Raw genomic sequence first — 19,140 nt, 5'->3', positions numbered from 1 at the left:
GCTCCAATTTGTACATTACAATTTGAAACTCGAGTTACATTCGAGTCTAAATCTAATTTACAACAAGAAAATAAGAGAAGGCACGACGCGCAGGTCGCGAATATAATACAACACTCGCAAACACATAACGACACGCAGGCCGTATTAAGAATTACAACACAACCAATCATATTGGGCTTTGGGCCATGACTATCACAAATTAATATATAATTCAAAATTATATATTTTTCATAATTTTCTATAATTTTAAAATTAATTTTTACAATTTTACGAATAAAATTTCCCGGCGGTCCCGTTTAGCGGTTTCGGGCGCAATCGCGGAACGGATCCCCTTGCGGGGCCCAGGGGCATCGCCCCTACCCGTGATCTAACCATCGCGAGGGTTCCTTTGCGATCCAACAGCGCCTAAACCCGCTGTCCCAAAACGATTTGGGTCGAGACATTGCCGTTTCGGAAAAATCTTCCCGGCGGGTTCGTTTTTAGCGATTTCGGGTGCGATCGCGGAGCAAATCCCCTTAGGGGCAGTACCCCTACCCACGATCTAACCATCGTGAGTTGCTCCTTTGCGATCTAATGGCACCCAAGCCCGCTGTCCCAAATGGATTTGGGGCAAAACGAAGCCGGTTTTGAAAGATCTTTCCGGTAGCCGAAGCCTACAAGTGCCGAGACACTTGTGCTTCGCTTCTACGGAAAAATTACCCATAAAATCATAAAAAACTAATTTTTTACAGAAAATCACAGAAGGTTTTATTTTTCATAAAAATAAAAACAAACTCGTACAAGCCTTGCACGTGGCTCTGATACCACTGTTGGGTTCTTCGGGCCGCGAAAACCGCTTTTCGCGTCGCGGAAACCCCGAATCGCCCAAGCCACGGATCTCGTGCAAGGAAAACCAAACGAAAAATACGAGTACGAGTTTCATAATTTTAGATCTACTCCTAGATCTATATGTTAAGAGTTTACCCTTGAAGCGTGCCCTTCGTTTAGTCCCGCTCGTCCAAGGAAGCGTTGGATCTCGAGAGTGTCAATGTAGACACTCCTCTAGTGATATCCACACGAACAAGGAGTGGTCTTCTACCACTCAAAGATGGAGAAGAGAGCCCCAAGTGTGCTAGCACTTTTCTAGAGCTCTCGGATGGGAACAAAAAAGAGAAAAGAGAGAAATAGAAGAGAGAATCACATACACTCCTTTAGTACCCTCCTTTATGACCTTCACTTTCCCTTGTGCTCTTGGAAACAACTCAACATCTTCTCCTCACCATGATAGCCACGACCACAGCAACTCAAGAGGAGAGGAGAACCCAAGGAAGAAGAAGGAATAATGACACCACATCAATACACAAAACAAAAACCTCCACACCATCTAATGTGTGGCCGGCCACACTATAAAGCCCCTCATTAATGTGGCCGGCCACATTAAAACCAATTGGATGTGTAACCTCCAATGAGGTGGCATACCATTATGAGGTGGTGATGTGGCTAATGATGTGGCTAGGTTGGTCATGCCAAGTAGGATGAGTCAACCTTCATGATGATGTGGCAAGACATCAAGTCAAACTTGATGTTTCAACTTCCATTTGGTCAAGTCAAACTTGACCAATTCTCTTCCTTGTTGAGTTAAATCCAACGTTTGATTCAAGTCAATTTTAATTTAATGAATCTAATTCATTAATATAAATTGACCCAATGAATCAAATTTAAATTAGACTCATTCAACATTTGAATCTAATTGAGTCTAACTCAATATGTCTAATTTTGAATCCAATCTTTGGTGCATCATATGAACCTAATCCAATTGGTTCATCATATGAACCTAATCTCCATCCACATGTTCTTTGTGTGTGACCCAATAGGTTCTTGTAACGTTGACAATGTTTCTAAACTCTTTTAGAAACATAAGCAATGAGCGGCATCTAGCAATACATCATTGCTACCCAAGTTACAAGAAATGTTAAGATCCAACATCACCTTGTGACTACTAATTGTGACTCCTCACAATATGTGACATTGTCCTTCTATCCTAGACATCTAGATTGATCAATATGAGGCATAGACCATGTCATCCTCTAATCAATCTAAATCTTGAACTCCAAGTAGACTCACTCGATCAAATGAGCTCAACATCTAATGTTGACTCATTTGAGCATGGCCATGCACTTAGTGGTCTCACTCTATCAAGAATATTGATGTCGCTCCCGTCATATGGGAGGGATAGATCTCATCTACATCACTCACATCCCTCTGCATAATTTGTTACATACCCGGTAATCGCCTTTATAGTCGACCCAGTTACGGGTGACGTTTGACGAAACCAAAGTACATAACTCCTTATGTAGGGATCCATGGTGACTTCAGGTCAAAGGACTAATAGTCATACTAATAGCCACATGAGAAAGTATATAACACTCATATAACGATCCATGATACTTTCTCATGGCGGGTCATTCAGTATACATTCTCTAATGCATACCCATGTGTCAGCTTGATATCTCTATATCCATGACTTGTGAGATCAAGTCATCGAGCTGACCTACATGCTAGTCTTATTGCATTAACATTGTCCCTGAATGTTAATACTCGACTAGGAATGATTTAGAGTAGTGTTCCCTATATCATCTCACTATCGATTCAACTAATCGATTGATATAGGTATGAACGTTCTACTCAAGGACGTTACTATACTTATTTTATCTAACACTAATACAAATAAGCATAATAACCAAAAACCAATGCCTTTATTAAGAATATGATATACATGAGTCCATACAATCATCAAATGATTGGCTCTAAGGCTCTAACTAACAGAAATGAACGCCTGCAGCTTAAATCGACGCTAACGGTCGAATCTCGATCGATTGGAATGCTACCAATCGATCGGGGAGGCTTTGGATCGATCCACGGATCGATCCAGAGCGCCTCTGTGCTCTGGAAAAACTTCTGGATCGATCCACGGATCGATCCAGCGCTTATCTCGCGAAGCAGCAGCGTCCCAATCGATCCACTGATCGATTGGGACCTCTGGATCGATCCACCGATCGATCCAGAGGGGTTCTGTTCGCGGGGACTCACCGGATCGATCGGTGGATCTATCCAGATCTGCTGGATCGATCCACGGATCAAGCCAAATCTGTTGGATCAATCCACGGATCAATCCAAACCTGCTGGATCAATCGGCTGATCAATCCAGATCTTGGTTTTTGCCCAAAACCAAGCCCAAAGCCCCCTAAACCAACATCTAGTCAACCATGACTTGTTGGTACATAAGACCTAGCATCCGGTCACCCTTGACCAGCTAGGACTCTCTCACCAAGTGTCTGGTCAATCCCTTTGACCCACTTGGACTTTTCTCTTCTTGCCAAGTATCCGGTCACTCCCTAAGACCTACTTGGACTTTTCTTCCTCGTGTCAAGTATCCGGTCAATCCCTTTGACCTACTTGGACTCTCACCAGATGTCTGGTCAACCTTGACCCATCTGGATTTCTCTTGCCTGGCTTCACTCACCAGGACTTTCCCAATTGCCTAGCTTCACTCACTAGGTCTTTCACCTGGCTTCACTCACCAAGATTTTTCTCCTGCCTAGCTTCACTCACTAGGACTTCCCAATTGCCTAGCTTCACTCACTAGGTCTTTCACCTGGCTTCACTCACCAGGATTTTCCTCCTGCCTAACATCCCAGTTAGGACTTCCCAGTCAAGTATCCGGTCATCCTTGACCTACTTGACTCTTCTTCAATCAACCTTGCATTGTCAAACATCGAAATCCAAACCAAGACTCAAGCTTGGTCAACCAGGTCAACCTTGACCTGAGGAATGTTGCACCAACACAAGCCTTGTACAAGCATGAAATATCAAGGTTATATTCATAGCATGTCATGAGGAAAAACTTAAACATATTGGTTTTGATTTTAAGCTTCCATAAACTTTACAAGTATCATGACCAAAATTTCTAAAGGAAACTCTAGGTTGTAAATTCATCTAAACTCGAATAAAAATCATATAACAACTTGTACCACAGGTGAGGGGATACTCACATCCTCTTGCTTGGTCTTTTCCTAAGAGAAGGTACCCTTTGTGAAGAGAAAGAAGAGAGCTTCTCCTCCTAGTGCTCCTTTGTGCTTCTCTTGCTTGTGAGAGGTAGATCTTGAGGGTTCCTTCTTGTGTTTTGGTTTTCTTAGGTAGAAAACCTTAGTTGGATTTTCGGGAAAGAAGAGAGGATGCTCTAGGTCATGGCAATGGTGAGGGAAGGGAAGAAAAATGAAATCCCTTCTTGGTTTTTCCTCTTATGCTAGGTGGAAGTAAGAAGCAAAAAGAGACTTTGCTTTCCCCTCTTCTTAACTCATCTTTTATTCTCTTAATGATGAAGAAATGTCTTCATTCATCCTCTTACTTCCTCTCCTCTCCTTCCCTCTTGGATCTTCACGAAAATGGGAAAGAGTGAGGAAGGAAAAGATAACTTGTCTTGCTTCTTAATCAAGAGAGGGAGGAAGAAAGCTACTTGATGTTTTCTTGCTTCCTTCTCTTAATCATGGTTTTATCTTTATCTACAATATCCATTCTCTATTCAACAATAACTCATGATGGTCTAGTGGTAATTCCAAAATCCTTAGCTTAAGAAAGTTCAAGGTTCAATCCTTGACCAATTCTCTCTTTTTTTTATATATATATTTTTGGTTCCATCTTGTCTTCTTTTATTCTAAGAGAAAATCTTCATATACTTAGCTTAAGAAATTCGTGGGTGTTACAAACAATGTTACGTAATAATCACGACTACTGAGATGATGACGGAGGTGGTCCGGAACCCATCGACCAAAGTAGTGCCAATATCTCAGTGTGACGAGCCCGGTCGTCCTCTCGTATGTCTCGTCGTAGGTAGGAGATCTCCTGCCGCACATCTCGCCGTAAATCAGAGACCTCCTGTCGCACCTCTCGTCGGAGATCGGAGATCTCTCATCGTATATCTCGGTGGAACTCGGAGGACTCGTGCTGGAGGCTCGACATGGCTCTCTCTAGCCAGGATACTCGATCGGCTAGAGTGCGAGGAGCGGGACGTGGGGATCGAGCTGGTGCTGGAGCAGGAGCGGTCTCATCAGGAAAGAGTGCGAGAAAGAACTCATCGGCCTCCTTCTACTGTGCATCTGGGTCAGGCTGGTGTTGTTCCTCCCTCTGGCAGGTCATGATGCCCTCATCATCTATATGAATATTAGCTAGGGAAAAGTTCCTAGCTCCTATAATGTCAAACTCGGTCATATAGAGGATGTCACCTCTGGTGACATCAATTTCCAAAGAGGACATATATGCTGTTAGAATGTGACAGTAGGGCATATGAACTCGCCCACTCGTCACATATCCAACCGAGTAAATGATGGTGGAAAAGATATGCAGGCTAATGTCAATATCTAGCCTATGACACAGAGTATAGAGGAGAAAGGAATGGAATGGGCGCATCATCATGATGTTGCGAGTGCTCAGTGGTAGAATGCAAAAGACTAAGACCCTATAAAGGGCGTAGTCCTGGACTCGAAGGGTAACTGACCTAAACTGGGTCACTGTGGGTACTCGCTCGCCCCCGAAAAAATATGAATAAATCGTATCAAGAGTGATATGCGAGTAGGGATCTCCAAAGGGTAGCTCCCTGGGAGGATAGCACTGAAAGGGACAGGTGGACTCTCGTAACTCCAAAAACTCTCGGATGGCAGTGGGGGACACCGTGATATCAGTCCCAGCTGCCCTAGTAGTATAAGTAAAGTCGTCTATTTTTACTAGGTTGTTATAAAATTCTGCACACAAACTTATGTTTACTGAGCTAGTACATTCAACAAGGTTCTGAAGGTTGTAGTGGTTGATGGCCTCCATAGCTGGAATGCAAGAGCGTAAAAAGAACGCTTTATCTATACATTTGGTCCTAATGGCCATGTAGATGGTTGACTCAAACTTAATCCTAAGCTCATCAGTGGGAAACCTAGGATCAACACTGGGAGTAGAGGGTCCAGCACCAGATTTAGAACGTTTCCTAAATAAAATAATACTAATTAAAGAAAATAAACAGGCAATAATAAACTTTAAATAGAAGACAAGAGTTTTACCGAGGAGCCATTGCTAAAATAATTTTAGAACTGACGACCTCGGTTGATTCACGAGCGCGTATTAACCGCAGAAAGAGAGAAAATTTTAATTTTGAATGCTTTCGCAATAAAGCTTGGAGAAAGCTTGAACGAAAGCTTGGAGGTGCAAAGGGAGGGGGCGCCCTGCCCCCCTAAAAATAATTCGAGCCCCGGACCACTTCCGATCGCCCGGATCAATACATAACGCACGAATACCATCCACGCGCCCCGGTCGTATAACACCCCGCCCCTGGTTTTTTATTTCATACAAAGCAATCCACACGGCTATATTAAACCAACACAGCGGAAAAATAATAACGAAAGCCCATACAAAACAGATCAACACACTGCTAGTCGGCTAGGCTTTATACAACAACCACAACAACACAAATACAACAACAACACCAAATACACTAAATACACCGAATGCACCAAATAACGAATACATGTAAAACATAAGCGAAAACCCGAAACGCCTTCTGACGCGACGTAGACTGATACTCCGAGCGACACTCCAACCATCTACCGAAAAAAAATATATACGTGCGGTGGTGAGTATAGGTAACTCAATGGGTAATAGAAGATGGTCTATAAATAAACATAGAGATCAAAGGTATATAGGGAATCAAAGAACACGATCCTACTATCATAATCAACGATCCGAACAGACCTACTAACCCGACATACATACTGTACAAACCCACAACCGATATAATGATAGATACATACCCAACTGAATCGACACTGCACAACGGTCAAGAACTCACCAGATCCGCAATGCACCTACCGTGACACCCATGTAATATAAATACGATCGCAAATACATGTAAAATAAACGACATGTATGCACACAACCATATGCAACAATCATAACGCAAACAAACGCAATATACCATAAACACACGCAACTAGTATCTACTAGGTACGATGCAAACATATCTCCAACGATGCAGCGGATCAAATGCAAATGCGTCGACGCCACGGTCACCCCGCCACCTCTAGACACCACGGCCGGAGGCTTGGGTCCGTGACAAATCGTACTAGCCTCCAGTAAGCGGACGGTCAGCTAAGTAGTTATATAACTACATAGCCAAGGGTCCCTGACCACTCACATCTCTAGCCCTCTGACTACTGTACCCTCAAGACTCACTACTCCAGAGTGGTCGAGGCTGACAGAACACTGAGCGGCTGAGTAAGCACGACAGGACTAGCTCCAAACTAGCACTCTCCAATAGTGGCTGAATGGACAACTATAAAAGACTGACAACCCTCTCAACCACAAGAGAGACGATAGTCGTCAGTATGCAATGAATGATGAACATGATATATATATATATATATATAATCATGATACGGACACCGTCATCATCCATGCAAACTCAAACTCCACATGAGTGCCCCACAACACGGGTATAATTGTCATGATACCTCCACATATCCCACCAAACACATATATACAACTACACATGTATAATCAACCAAGAATCTCCAACAATCCCCCTAGATACATGTACATAGAACATAGGTACAATCAACATATATCCTCCAGTAAACACATCAGACACGTGTATATACAATAAATATACAATCAACACAACTCCCCCAATCATCTCACTAGACAAATGTATACACGACATACAAATGGACAATGATCATATAAACACCACCAACGAGATATCCCCTACCATACATACTCTACATGTAAAAATACCACAGAGTATAGATAACCAAAGTGCAAACTGTATAAGAATTAAATAGATCATCACAAGGGTCAAGCATTGATATCAAGCAGGAAAACAACAAACGAACACGATATAAGGTAAAGCATCCTAAACCATCACATAAAACCATGCACTAAGCTCAATAAAAATCTACATAGAGCCAAGGAAGAAATACCCGCCTTTAATCTGTCGATCGTGATAAGATAAATCCCACGTCGAGACGCTCACCTCGAAACCAAGTCCTACGATCACATGATATATATTTAGATAATTACATAGGTAGCAAATAGCTAAATAAGCTCTTCAATCTAATTAGGGAAAACCCTAATCGAAATAGATTACTTAATTTCTTAATCCATAATCTATTAATTCATCCAAAACTCACTAATCCACACATCTTAAATCCAACTCACATAATGATATCAACCCACAATAACCTATCATAAAATCAAATCTCTATCATAAATCCACAACAACCCAACATCATCATCAACAACCAACCAAACCACCCCATCTAATAATCCAACCAACAATTAATCCAATGATCCTAAGAATGATCACATAACAATCTACATCAACCAATCACCATATCCACAAATTCTAATCCAATACAAACCCCAATCAATCCAACACAAACGAATAACGATCATGTATCCATTTACATAAAACATTCACCAAATAACCATCATTTAATCTATGTGTCATCTACTAACATCAAGAATCAATTCTACAATCCATTAGATAACCTAATAGAGTAGCACCCCTAATAAGAAAACTAGTGGTAAACACTTACCTTCAGGGAGGCAACAAATCCAGTAGCTCAACAACCCTTCACAAGAATCCTGCTGACAGCTACCAACCTCCCTACGCCACTTCTTTCCAAAAATCAACACAGAAATTAACAGTAGAACCATTAATTTGTTGAAATCCTTAACAAACATAGCCCTACTCACCTCAATCGATCTCAGATTCCCCACTCGAGACTCCCACAGCTTCAAGAATTGGAAACAAGACAGTGATCGGCACAAGCACCGTACCGATTAACGCCTCCTCTAATCTAGAATAAGAAGCTTATCATGATCAGAGTTAACTAAGCAAGATCTTTATAGCTTTACAATTCTGAACGAAGCTTACCTTGATCGATTGCCTCCAGATGGTGTTGTTCCGATCTGATCCAGCAAGTGTGGAGCTATAGGTCAATCCCTAGCGAACAAATTGAGGAGACGATCGATCAAATGGGGATGCGAGTCAAACTCCCCCGGTTGTGCCCTAGACGCCGGGCTGCTACCGGCCGCGAGCAAGAAACCGCCGAGAAGACAACCTCTCAGTCGGAGATGGTCGGTAACCCCCGAAAACCAACGCCATTCCCTCTGGCGACTCGACAAGGACGCGATCGCAGTGGTGGACATGCACTGGCAGCGTCGGGGCGTTCGTGTGAGAGAGGAAGAGAAGCAAAATAGGAATGGTCGTCTGTGCAACAGAGGGAAAGGAAAGAAGAGAGAATCGGGAGAGGAGAGGCTCGATCAGGTTTACACCGGCGGACGGTGGCGCGCTTGCCTTCGCAGGGAGAAAAATTGCCGGAGAGGGAGGGGTTTCGGCAGAGGGAATCGGGGAGGGAGAATAAGAATCGGGGAAAGATTAAGGAAATCAGAAAATTAAACCTAGGTCAGATTAAATAAAGGCTAAGTATATTTCCAAATCAAGTCCCACTTAAATAGGTATTTCAAAACAGGCTTTCACTGTACCCCGAATCCGTCCCCTCAAAACGGGTCATACGGACACCATTTAAATCTCGAAAAATTTCTAAAAATTCTCGAAAAATCCAATAAGATTTTTCGTCCAATAACATTTATTATTTAATTTTGCGATATCTTACACTGCCCCCCTATATATAGGGGAGTACGGGCACTCGGACCTGTTCTGGGCGCCTAGTGAGGCGGGGCGCCCGAATCCCCTCCGGGCACCTCGGGTTCGTATATCAGGGGCGTCCGCCCCTGGTTTTTTACTCCGGCTTTGGGTTTTTTTTTAAAAAAAAATTAAGTTTTAAAGTAAATTTTTAAGTTTAAGTTTTTAAAAAAAAAACTTTCAGTTTTAATTTCAAAATAAGTAAAAAAAATTTAAGTTTTAATTTAACATAAATTTTTAAGTTTAAGCTTCAATTTTAAAAAAAAACTTTAAGTTTTAATTTTAAAATAAGTTTAACAAAATTTAAGTTTTAATTTAACATAAATTTTTAAGTTTTAAAATAAATTTTTAAGTCTAAGTATTAATTTTAAAATTAATTTTTAAGTTCTTTAAGTTTTAATTTTAAAATAAGTTTAAAAAATTTAAGTTTTAATTTAACATAAATTTTTAAGTTTAAGTTTTAATTTTAAAATATATTTTTATGTTTCAAAAAAAATTAAGTTTTAATTTTAAAATAAGTTAGATTAAAATAAAAAAATTCAGTTTTAAAATAAATTCTTAAGATTAAAAAAAAATTAAGTTTATTAAATTTTAATTAAATTTAATTAAATTTTAATTAAATTAATTTTAATTAATTTAATTTTATTTAATTTTAATTTAAATTAATTTTAATTTAATTAATTTTAATTTAATTAATTTTATTTTAATTAATTTTATTTTAATTAATTTTCATTTTAATTTAATTAATTTTAATTTAATTTAATTTTAATTAATTTTAATTTAAGATAATTTTAATTTAATTTTACTTTAATTAATTTAGTTTTAGTTATTTTTAATTTTAATTTAATTAAATAAATTTTAATTTAATTTTAATTAATTTTAATTTAATTTAATTTTAATTAATTTAAATTTAAGTTAATTTTAATTAATTTAGTTTTAATTAATTTTAATTTTAATATAATTAATTTAATTTTAATTAATTTTAATTTTAATTTAATTAATTTAATTTAATTTTAATTTAATTTTAATTTAATTTTAATTTAATTTAATTTAATTTTATTTAATTTTATTTTAATTAATTTTAATTTTAATTAATTTTATTTTAAGTTAATTTTAAATTAATTTTAATTAATTTTAATTAATTTTAATTTAATAAATTTAATTTTAATTAATTTTAACTTTAATTTAATTAATTTAATTTTAATTTAATTTAATTTTAATTAATTTTAATTTTAATGAATTTTAATTTAAGTTAATTTTAATTTTAATTTAATTAATTTAGTTTTAATTAATTTAATTTTAATTTAATTTAATTTAATTTAATTTTAATTTTATTTAATTTTAATTAATTTTAATTTTAGTTAATTTTAATTTAATTTTAATTTAATTTAATTTTAATTAATTTTAATTAATTTTAAATTTAGTTAATTTTAATTTAATTAATTTAGTTTTAATTAATTTTAATTTTAATTTTAATTAATTTTAATTTTAATTTTAATTTAATTTAATTTTAATTTAATTTAATTTAATTTAATTTAATTTAATTTAACTTTGTTCTCGGTTTATTTAAGATATCAAAAAATAAATAATAAATATTATTGGACGAAAAATCTTATTGGATTTTTTTGGAATTTTTAGAAATTTTTCGGGAATTAAACGGAGTCCGTATGACCCGTTTTGAGTGGATGACTTCGGGGTACAGAGGAAGCCTGTTTGGAATACCCAATTAAAGTGGGATTTAATTGAGGAATTAACTTAGGTTTTAATTACCAAACCTAAGTTATATATTTTAATTAAATCTAATTTTTCTCTCTTCTACCGATTCTTCCCCCAACTTCTTCCCCGATTCATTTCGTCCCGAGCTTACCAGCGACCGACGATTTCGCCACTTCTCTCGGTGTCGCCGGCAAGGAGTTGATCTGGAGCATTGAGGAGGGAAGGCAAGCTACAAGCGTTCCTTTTCTTCCTCTTCCTCTCCCTCTCGATTACTCCTTGCAGACTACCGACGCCGATGGAGGGCGGTTCTGCTTCGACAATCTCGGTCTCACCGCGTCACTCGAGCGTCGCCGGAGGACGGTGGCTGGAATCTTGAAGGTACCATCGTTGTTCAAGCGTTCCTTGGTGGAGTGATCGTCTCCTCTACTGGTTCATGCACGCAGTCGACAGCGATCGACGGGGTTCGGATCTAGGGCACAGTGAGGGGCCTTGACTCGCGTCCCTAGTTGATCGATTGTTCCTCCTCATCGACTTGTTTACTGGAGAGTCACTTGTTGCTCTACATCAGCCAGATTGAAGTGGGTGGCATCACCTAGAAGCAACCGATTCAAGGTAAACTTCATCCAGAATTGTGTGATTTCAAAGATCAGTTTCCCTTTGTGATGCTTGCTATATGATCTAGACTAGGAGGAGTTGGATCAGTATTGTGGATCTTCCCCTGTGCCAATCACTGTCCTCCATTTCTTGTAGCAGATTGAGTCTCGGCTGAGAGATTGGGAATCAATTCAAGTGAGTAGGGCTATGCATGATAAGGAATTTAGTAAACTAATGGTTCTACAACTAGGTCCTGTGTTGATTTTGGATAGAAATGGTATAGGGAATCTATGGTAGCTGTTGGCAGGTGTTCTTGTGGGGTTGTGAGTTTGGATCTGCTGCTACCTCCCAAGGTAAGTGATGTTCCAATGAGATATTTCTATTGGATTCATTAGTATGTTGCTAAAATTAGTTTCTAGAGTATGCTAGGGTTTGTGCTTGCTTAGATTTATGAGTGGTTGATGTGGTGGTTAGGGATTGATTATGTGGAAGAGTTATGCATGTTGGATTCATGAGGAAATTTGATTAGTGTGATGATTGTAGATTGTGTTTGGATTTAGTCAGAGTTGGATTAAGGATGAACTTATCATCTACTTTGGTTTGGATATTTAGGTGGAATTAAACAGGGTTACCTAATCAACGTAGAATTAGGTTATGGGTTTAAACTAGTTGTTGATTATGTGATTAGCTAAATAATATATGTATATATATCATGTGATCGCAGGACTTGGATTCAGGACGAGTGTCTCGACGTGGGATTTCCGGATCACGCTTGACAGATTTAAGGCGGGTATTTCTTCCTTGGCTCTATGTAGATTTTTATTGAGCTTAGTGCATGGTTATTATGTGATGGTTTAGGCTATTTTACCTTATATCGTGTTCGTTGGTTACTTTCCTGCTTGATACTTATGCTTGACCTTTGTGATGTTCTATTTAATTCTTATACAGTCTACACTTTGGATTGTCTATACTCTGTGGTATTTGTGTACATGTAGAGTGTGTATGGTGGGGGATGGTTTGTAGGCAGTGTTCATATGATGATTGCCCATTTATATGTTGTGCACACATTTGTTTGGTGTGATGATTGGAGGAGTTGTGTTGATTGTATGTTTGGGGTATATACATATCTGTTGTGTTTTTACTGGAGGATACATGTTGATTGTACTTATATTTTGTGTACATGTGTCGTGGGATTATTGGAGATTTTTGGTTGATTATACATGTGTAGTGTGTACATATGTTTGGTGGGATACGTGGAGGTATCATGACGATTATACTCATGTTGGAGGTATTTATGAGGTTTGGGTTTGTTGCATGGATGATGATTATATATATATATATATATATATATATATATATATATATATATATATATCATGTTCATCATTCATTGCATCTGATGACCATTGTCTCCCTTGTGGTTGAGAGAGTCATCGGTTTGGTTTAGCACCGCACACTCGGCCACTCATGGGTAGTGGTAGCTGGAGCAGTTGTCGCTCGTCCTGTCGTGCCACCCGATCACGAGGTTTAGTGAGATCCAGCGTTGTGAGCAGTCAGGGACCCTGATGCTATGTAGTTAGATAACTACTTAGAGATTGTCACCTCGGCTAGCAGTTTGGAGTATGAGGCTTGTACGGTTGTCACGGACCCAAGCCTCGGCCACACCGGGTGGTGTCCGGAGAGACGGGGTGACCATGGAGCACGACACGCAGCTATTAGTCTCAGATTCATGGTGCATCCAGATTTACATACATGCCTAGTAGATACTAGTTGCGTGTGTTTGCACTCGATCGAGATGGTTGTTGCATTTGGTTGCCATGCTGCATACATGTCATTTATTTTACATGTATACGCAATGTATTTATATCAGCATGTGTCACGGGTATATCCGCGCAGATCCGTGAGTTTTCGATCATCGTACCACGTGTCAATTCCGCATCATGATCATTATGTTAGTTGTGATTTATAATTTATACGGATATTATAGATATGTTTAGTGCATTGATTATGATAGTATGATCATGTTCTTTATTCCCCACCGAGACTGTATACTTGTGATCTCCATGTTTGTTTATGGACCTGCATTGTCTTGTCTATTACCCATTGAGTTACCTATACTCCCGGGTCCTATGTCACATCCGAAGACTGTTTCGAGTTTTGTATATGCTTTATTTTGTATTTGGTATTTGCTGTATTTGGTGTGTTGTTGTATCTGTGTTGTGGTTGTTGTATTAAGCCTAGCCGGCTAGCAGTGTGTTGATTTGTGTTGTATTGGGCTTTCGTTATCGTTTTTCCGCTGTGTTGGTTTAATACAGCCGAGTGGGCTGTCTATTGTATATATATAACTGTGTGATTGTGTTTTATTCTTGTTTCAGCCGAGTGGGTTGATTTTATAACTGCGTGGTTGTGTATATATTCCAGCCGCATGTGGCTGATGTATTTTGTATGTATTTATGCTTCAGATTGTCACCAGTACATGAGAGGTGCTACCGAAATTTTTCGGTAGGGGCTCCTTTGGGGGCGTGACAGTTTATGTCTAATTCTTTTATAATTAAATTTCACTTGATGATAGTTTACATTTTGTTGAGTTTTAATATGTTTAGATTTTAACCCTTTGGGTTTAGGTTTGTATTCTGGTTTATTTGATTTATTTGACTTTATATAATATATTTTATCTTTACGAATGTAGTATTGATTAAGTCCTATTTGCGTGATTAAACACGTTTTTGGAACTCAAGCTTGTTTTGTTGGTTTGTGTTGGGTTATTAATGATTTAAAAGTTTTAGTTGAACTTGATTTGTAACCAAGTCCAGTTTTGTTGTAACTTGCTTTTTGATTGTTTAAAATTAAATCTAAGTTCTTTGACCTCGTTGTGAATTTTTCTAATATTTCTTTTACATTATTAATTTCTATTTTTAGTGATAGATTCTCCTCTTCAAGTGTTAGATCTTGAGTTGGACTTGAGGTTTTGATTTGTTCCTTGAGGTCTTGATTTTCCTCGAGGAGTGACTTATTTTCATTTTCTATTTTTACTAATTTATTATTTAAGCAGGAAATAATTTTAAAAAATTTTCTGTTTAGATATCGGTATACCTCTTCGGAACCTTCGGAAACGAGTACGGACTCGTGGCTTGATTCGGGTTCAGACCCGTCTTCCGATTCATCCTCCGATTCTTCTTCACGGGCCATCAGCGTGAGGTAACTCTGGTTCTTTTGTTCTTCGGCTTCCGATTCATCCGAGGAAGTGTCGTCCCACGTCACTTTGAGCGCCTTCTTTTTTATCAGCTTCGGTTTTTCGTTCTTCAGTTTTGGGCACTCGTTCTTGTAGTGGCCCTTTTTGTTGCATCCGAAGCACATCACGCTCCTTGATTCTGGGGAGTTGATTTTCTGAAGGTCTTTCTTGGTGAAGCCCCTCTTTCTCCTGGTGAATATTTTCCTTACCAAGTTCACCAGGTGCTCTTCATCTTCAGAGTTCTGGTCAGAATCTGCTTCAGGCTCAGGCTTGTTCTTCTTTTCTTTGGAGGGACCTGCAAACAAAGCAATTCCTTTCTCGGCCCCGACGTTAGTTTGTTCGTGTAGTTCTAATTCACAAAACAGCTCGTCTAATTTAAGTTTCGATAAATTCTTAGAAATTTTATAGGCATCTACGATAGATGCCCACAAACTATTACGTGGAAATGCGTTTAATGCATACCTTATTAAGTCCCGGTTCTCCATATGGTGGCCGATGGCGTGGAGCCCATTGAGGATGTCCTTGATCCTCGCGTGAAGGTGACTTGCAGTTTCTCCTTCCTGTATTTTTATATTAAATATTTTATTTAATAATAAGTCTCGTTTTGTTACCTTAGTGTCGCTTGTTCCCTCGTGCAGCTCAATCAGTTTGTCCAACAGTTCTTTGGCGTTCTTATGTGGTCCGACTCGGTTCAATTCTTCTCTGGTCAAACCGCACTGTAGGGTGTTGATTGCCTTGTTTTCTGTTGACGCCTTCTTCTTTAGGTCTGACATCCAATCTTCTGGGTCGAGTAGGTTTCCGGAACTGTCTACTGGTATTTTATATGGTCTGGTGATGCACATCCACTAGTCGAAGTCCGTCTTGAGATAGACTTCCATTCTCTTCTTCCAATACGGGAAGTCATCCCCTTTGAAAAGGGGATGACGCACTGTGCTGAATCCTTCAAGTTGAGACATTTTAATCCTGCACACAAGAAAAAAATAGACAAGAAAAAGTCCCAAGACTTGGTCTTAGATTAGCAGTGTGGGAAGATAGAGAAAGATCTAAATGAGTGTTACACCAATTTGGATAACGGAAAAAGAATCTTTCCAAAAAAAATTAGATTACCGGTTTGGAATTATGCGAGAAAAAAAAACCAAAAAAAAACTTAGTAGAAAGTTCACCCCCTGTCTGATTGGTGGTTGCACCAAATCATAGCGGTACCTGCTTTGATACCACTTGTTGGATCGTGAGCGTTCGATAGAGGGGGGATGAATATCAATTAAACTTTCCTCGAGTAAGCGCAGCGGAAAAGAAATGACAAAGTAAGAAGGCAAGGCTAACACAGTTCGGTTTTACTTGGTTCGGAGCTTGTGTCGACTCCTACTCCAAGGCCCGCGGTCGTTGACCACTTTCAATGGGCAATCACTATCAATTCGAATATTCCAGAGTTAAGTACAAGAATTGACAGGTAAAAAAAATACCGACAATAGAATTAAAACAAAACCAGCACTGAGTCGGAGAGCTTTTCGTGGCGTCGCAATAGCACAGAGCAGCAGATCTTGGATTCTGAGTTATTGTTGAAGCTCCACCCCTGCCCCTTCTTTTATATGAAGCTCGGGGTGCCCCGGATCCCTTCCAGGTGCCCTGGTGAGACGTGGCAGGTCCAACTAGCGAGCTCCACGTGGCGACACGCAATCGGGATAAAACTTGCCTCCCGGGATAAAACTTGCCGCCCGGACCACCTTTCTCCAGAACAGGTCCTTCTCCTGCAAGACAAGGTTAGTCCGAGGCAAGTATAATAAATTTCCTGCAAAAACAAAGTGTTAGCACAGTTCATAAGTTTGACATGAAAAGTATGACTTAGATTCCGTCTTTCCGAGACTGGAATCTAGTCACGATCTCGACTTAGATATCCGAAATGGATCTAAGCCGGATCGACGCCTAATGTTCCCTTCCCGGGAACGCGTCCTCACAGTCACTCCCTTCCAGTGACTTACCTTCACTTACCTGCCAAACGTCCGGTCAGCCCTTCGACCCGTCTGGACTTCTTACCAAGCGTCCAGTCAGCCCGTTGACCCACTTGGACTTCTCGCCAGCTATCCGGTCCCCGATTAGACACTAGGGACATAGCTCCCCGATCAGAGACTAGTGGTACAACTTCCCTATCAAAGTCTAGGGGTCTTGATCTCCGATTATGAGTTAGGGGCCTCATTCTCTGATCAGGGACTAGGAGCTCAGCTCCCCGATCAGGTGTGCCATGGGATCTGCTCAGTCATTGCTACGGTCTCTGCCTTCACTGATGTCAAGGCTTCACCTCCCCTGTTCGGGGTCAAGCAATCGCCACTGGTCTTGGATCAGAATATCGCCACTGGTTTCGGACCAGAGTATCACCACCGGTCTTAGACTAGAGTATCACCACTAGTCTTGAATTGGAATATCGCCACTAATCTCGGACCAGAGTATCGCCACTAGTCTCGGACCAGAGTTTCGCCACTTGTCTCAGACTGGAGTACCTCTATTGATACATCCTCTTCAGGGCTAAATCTCCCCCGTTTGGGGTCGAACTATCGCCACTGGTCTCAAACCAGAGTATCGCCATCGGTCTCAAACCAGAGTATCACCACTGGTCTCGGACCAAAGTGTCATCACCGGTCTCAGACCGGAGTACCTCTATCGATACGTCCTCTTTAGAGCTCCATCTCCCTCATTCGGGGTCAAACTATATCTATTGGTCTTGGACCAAAGTATTGCCACCGATCTTGGACCAAATTATTGCCACTAGTCTCGGACCAGAATATCGCTACCCGTCTCAGACTAGAGTATCGCCACTGGTCTCAGACCAGAGTATCGTCACTAGTCTCAGACCAGAGTATCGCCACTGATATCAGACTGGAGTATCGTAATTGGTCTTGGACCATAGTATCACCATCAGTCTCAGACTGGAGTATCACCAATGACATCTTGGTCGACTTTCTAGATTCTCGCCCCAGTGCGAGTTATAAGCGAGCAAGGCTCTCTCGACCAATGACCTCTCGGTCGGGTTCCAGACTCTCTCCCTAGGGCGAATTATAAGCGAGCAGGGCTCTTGCGACCAACGACCTCTTGGTCGGGTTCCAGACTCTCTCCCTAGTGCGAGTTATAAGAGATCATGGATCTCACAACCAACGACCTCTCGGTCAACTTTCAAGACTCTTGCCCCAGTGCGACTTATAAGTGAGCATGGCTCTCGCGACCAACAACACCTCGATTGGGTTCCAGACTCTTGCCCCAGTGTGAGTTATAAGCGAGCATGGCTCTCGCGACCAACGACCTCTCGGTCGGCTTTCCAGACTCTTGCCGCCCAGTGTGATTATAAGCGAGCATGGCTCTCGCGACCAACAACCTCTCGGTCAGGTTTCCAGACTCTCACCCTAGCGTGAGTTATAAGAAAGCAAGGCTCTCACGTCCAACGACCTCTCGGTTGGCTTTCTAGACTCTCACCTGAGTGTGAGTTATAAGCAAGCATGACTCTCACAACCAACGATCTCTTGGTCATGTTCCAAACTCTCGCCCCAGTGTGAGAGCGAGCATGGATCTCGTAACCAATGACCTCTCAGTTTGATTTCCAGACTCTCATCCTAGTGCGAGTTATAAGTAAGCATGGCTCTCGTGACCAACGACTTTAAAGTCTGATTTCCAGACTCTCACCCTAGTGTGAGTTATAAGAGAGCAAGGCTCTCACGACCAACGACCTCTCGATTGAATTCCAGATTCTTGACCCAGTGTGAGTTATAAGCGAGCATGACTCTCGCGACCAATAACCCCTCGGTCGGCTTTCCAGACTCTCGGCCCAGTGCAAGTTATAAGCGAGCATCGCTCTCGCGACCAACGACCTCTCGGTCGGGTTCCA

The 19,140-nt window shown here is 40.2% G+C and overlaps 2 long non-coding RNA genes across 3 annotated transcripts; one reads left to right on the top strand and one right to left on the bottom strand.

Moving 5' to 3' along the window:
• Positions 1–6,597: 6,597 nt before the first annotated feature.
• LOC121982737 lies at positions 6,598–9,479 on the bottom strand. Of its 2 annotated transcripts, none has more exons than XR_006112217.1 (4): positions 8,957–9,479; positions 8,776–8,879; positions 8,612–8,697; positions 6,598–6,623 (listed from the first exon to the last, which is right to left on the bottom strand). It is a non-coding gene; the product is annotated as an uncharacterized LOC121982737 (long non-coding RNA). The 2 variants fall into 2 exon arrangements; XR_006112216.1 differs by lacking the exon at positions 6,598–6,623 and adding an exon at positions 8,016–8,064 and having other exon boundaries at positions 8,616–8,697.
• A 2,062-nt stretch (positions 9,480–11,541) lies between these two features.
• Positions 11,542–12,827, top strand: LOC121982736. Its single transcript, XR_006112215.1, has 4 exons — positions 11,542–12,055; positions 12,126–12,232; positions 12,321–12,390; positions 12,762–12,827. It is a non-coding gene; the product is annotated as an uncharacterized LOC121982736 (long non-coding RNA).
• Positions 12,828–19,140: the final 6,313 nt, after the last annotated feature.

This window comes from Zingiber officinale, chromosome 5A (assembly GCF_018446385.1).
Source record: "Zingiber officinale cultivar Zhangliang chromosome 5A, Zo_v1.1, whole genome shotgun sequence".
In the NCBI taxonomy this organism is placed as follows: domain Eukaryota; kingdom Viridiplantae; phylum Streptophyta; class Magnoliopsida; order Zingiberales; family Zingiberaceae; genus Zingiber; species Zingiber officinale.
This window is presented reverse-complemented; position numbering and strand designations above follow the sequence as displayed.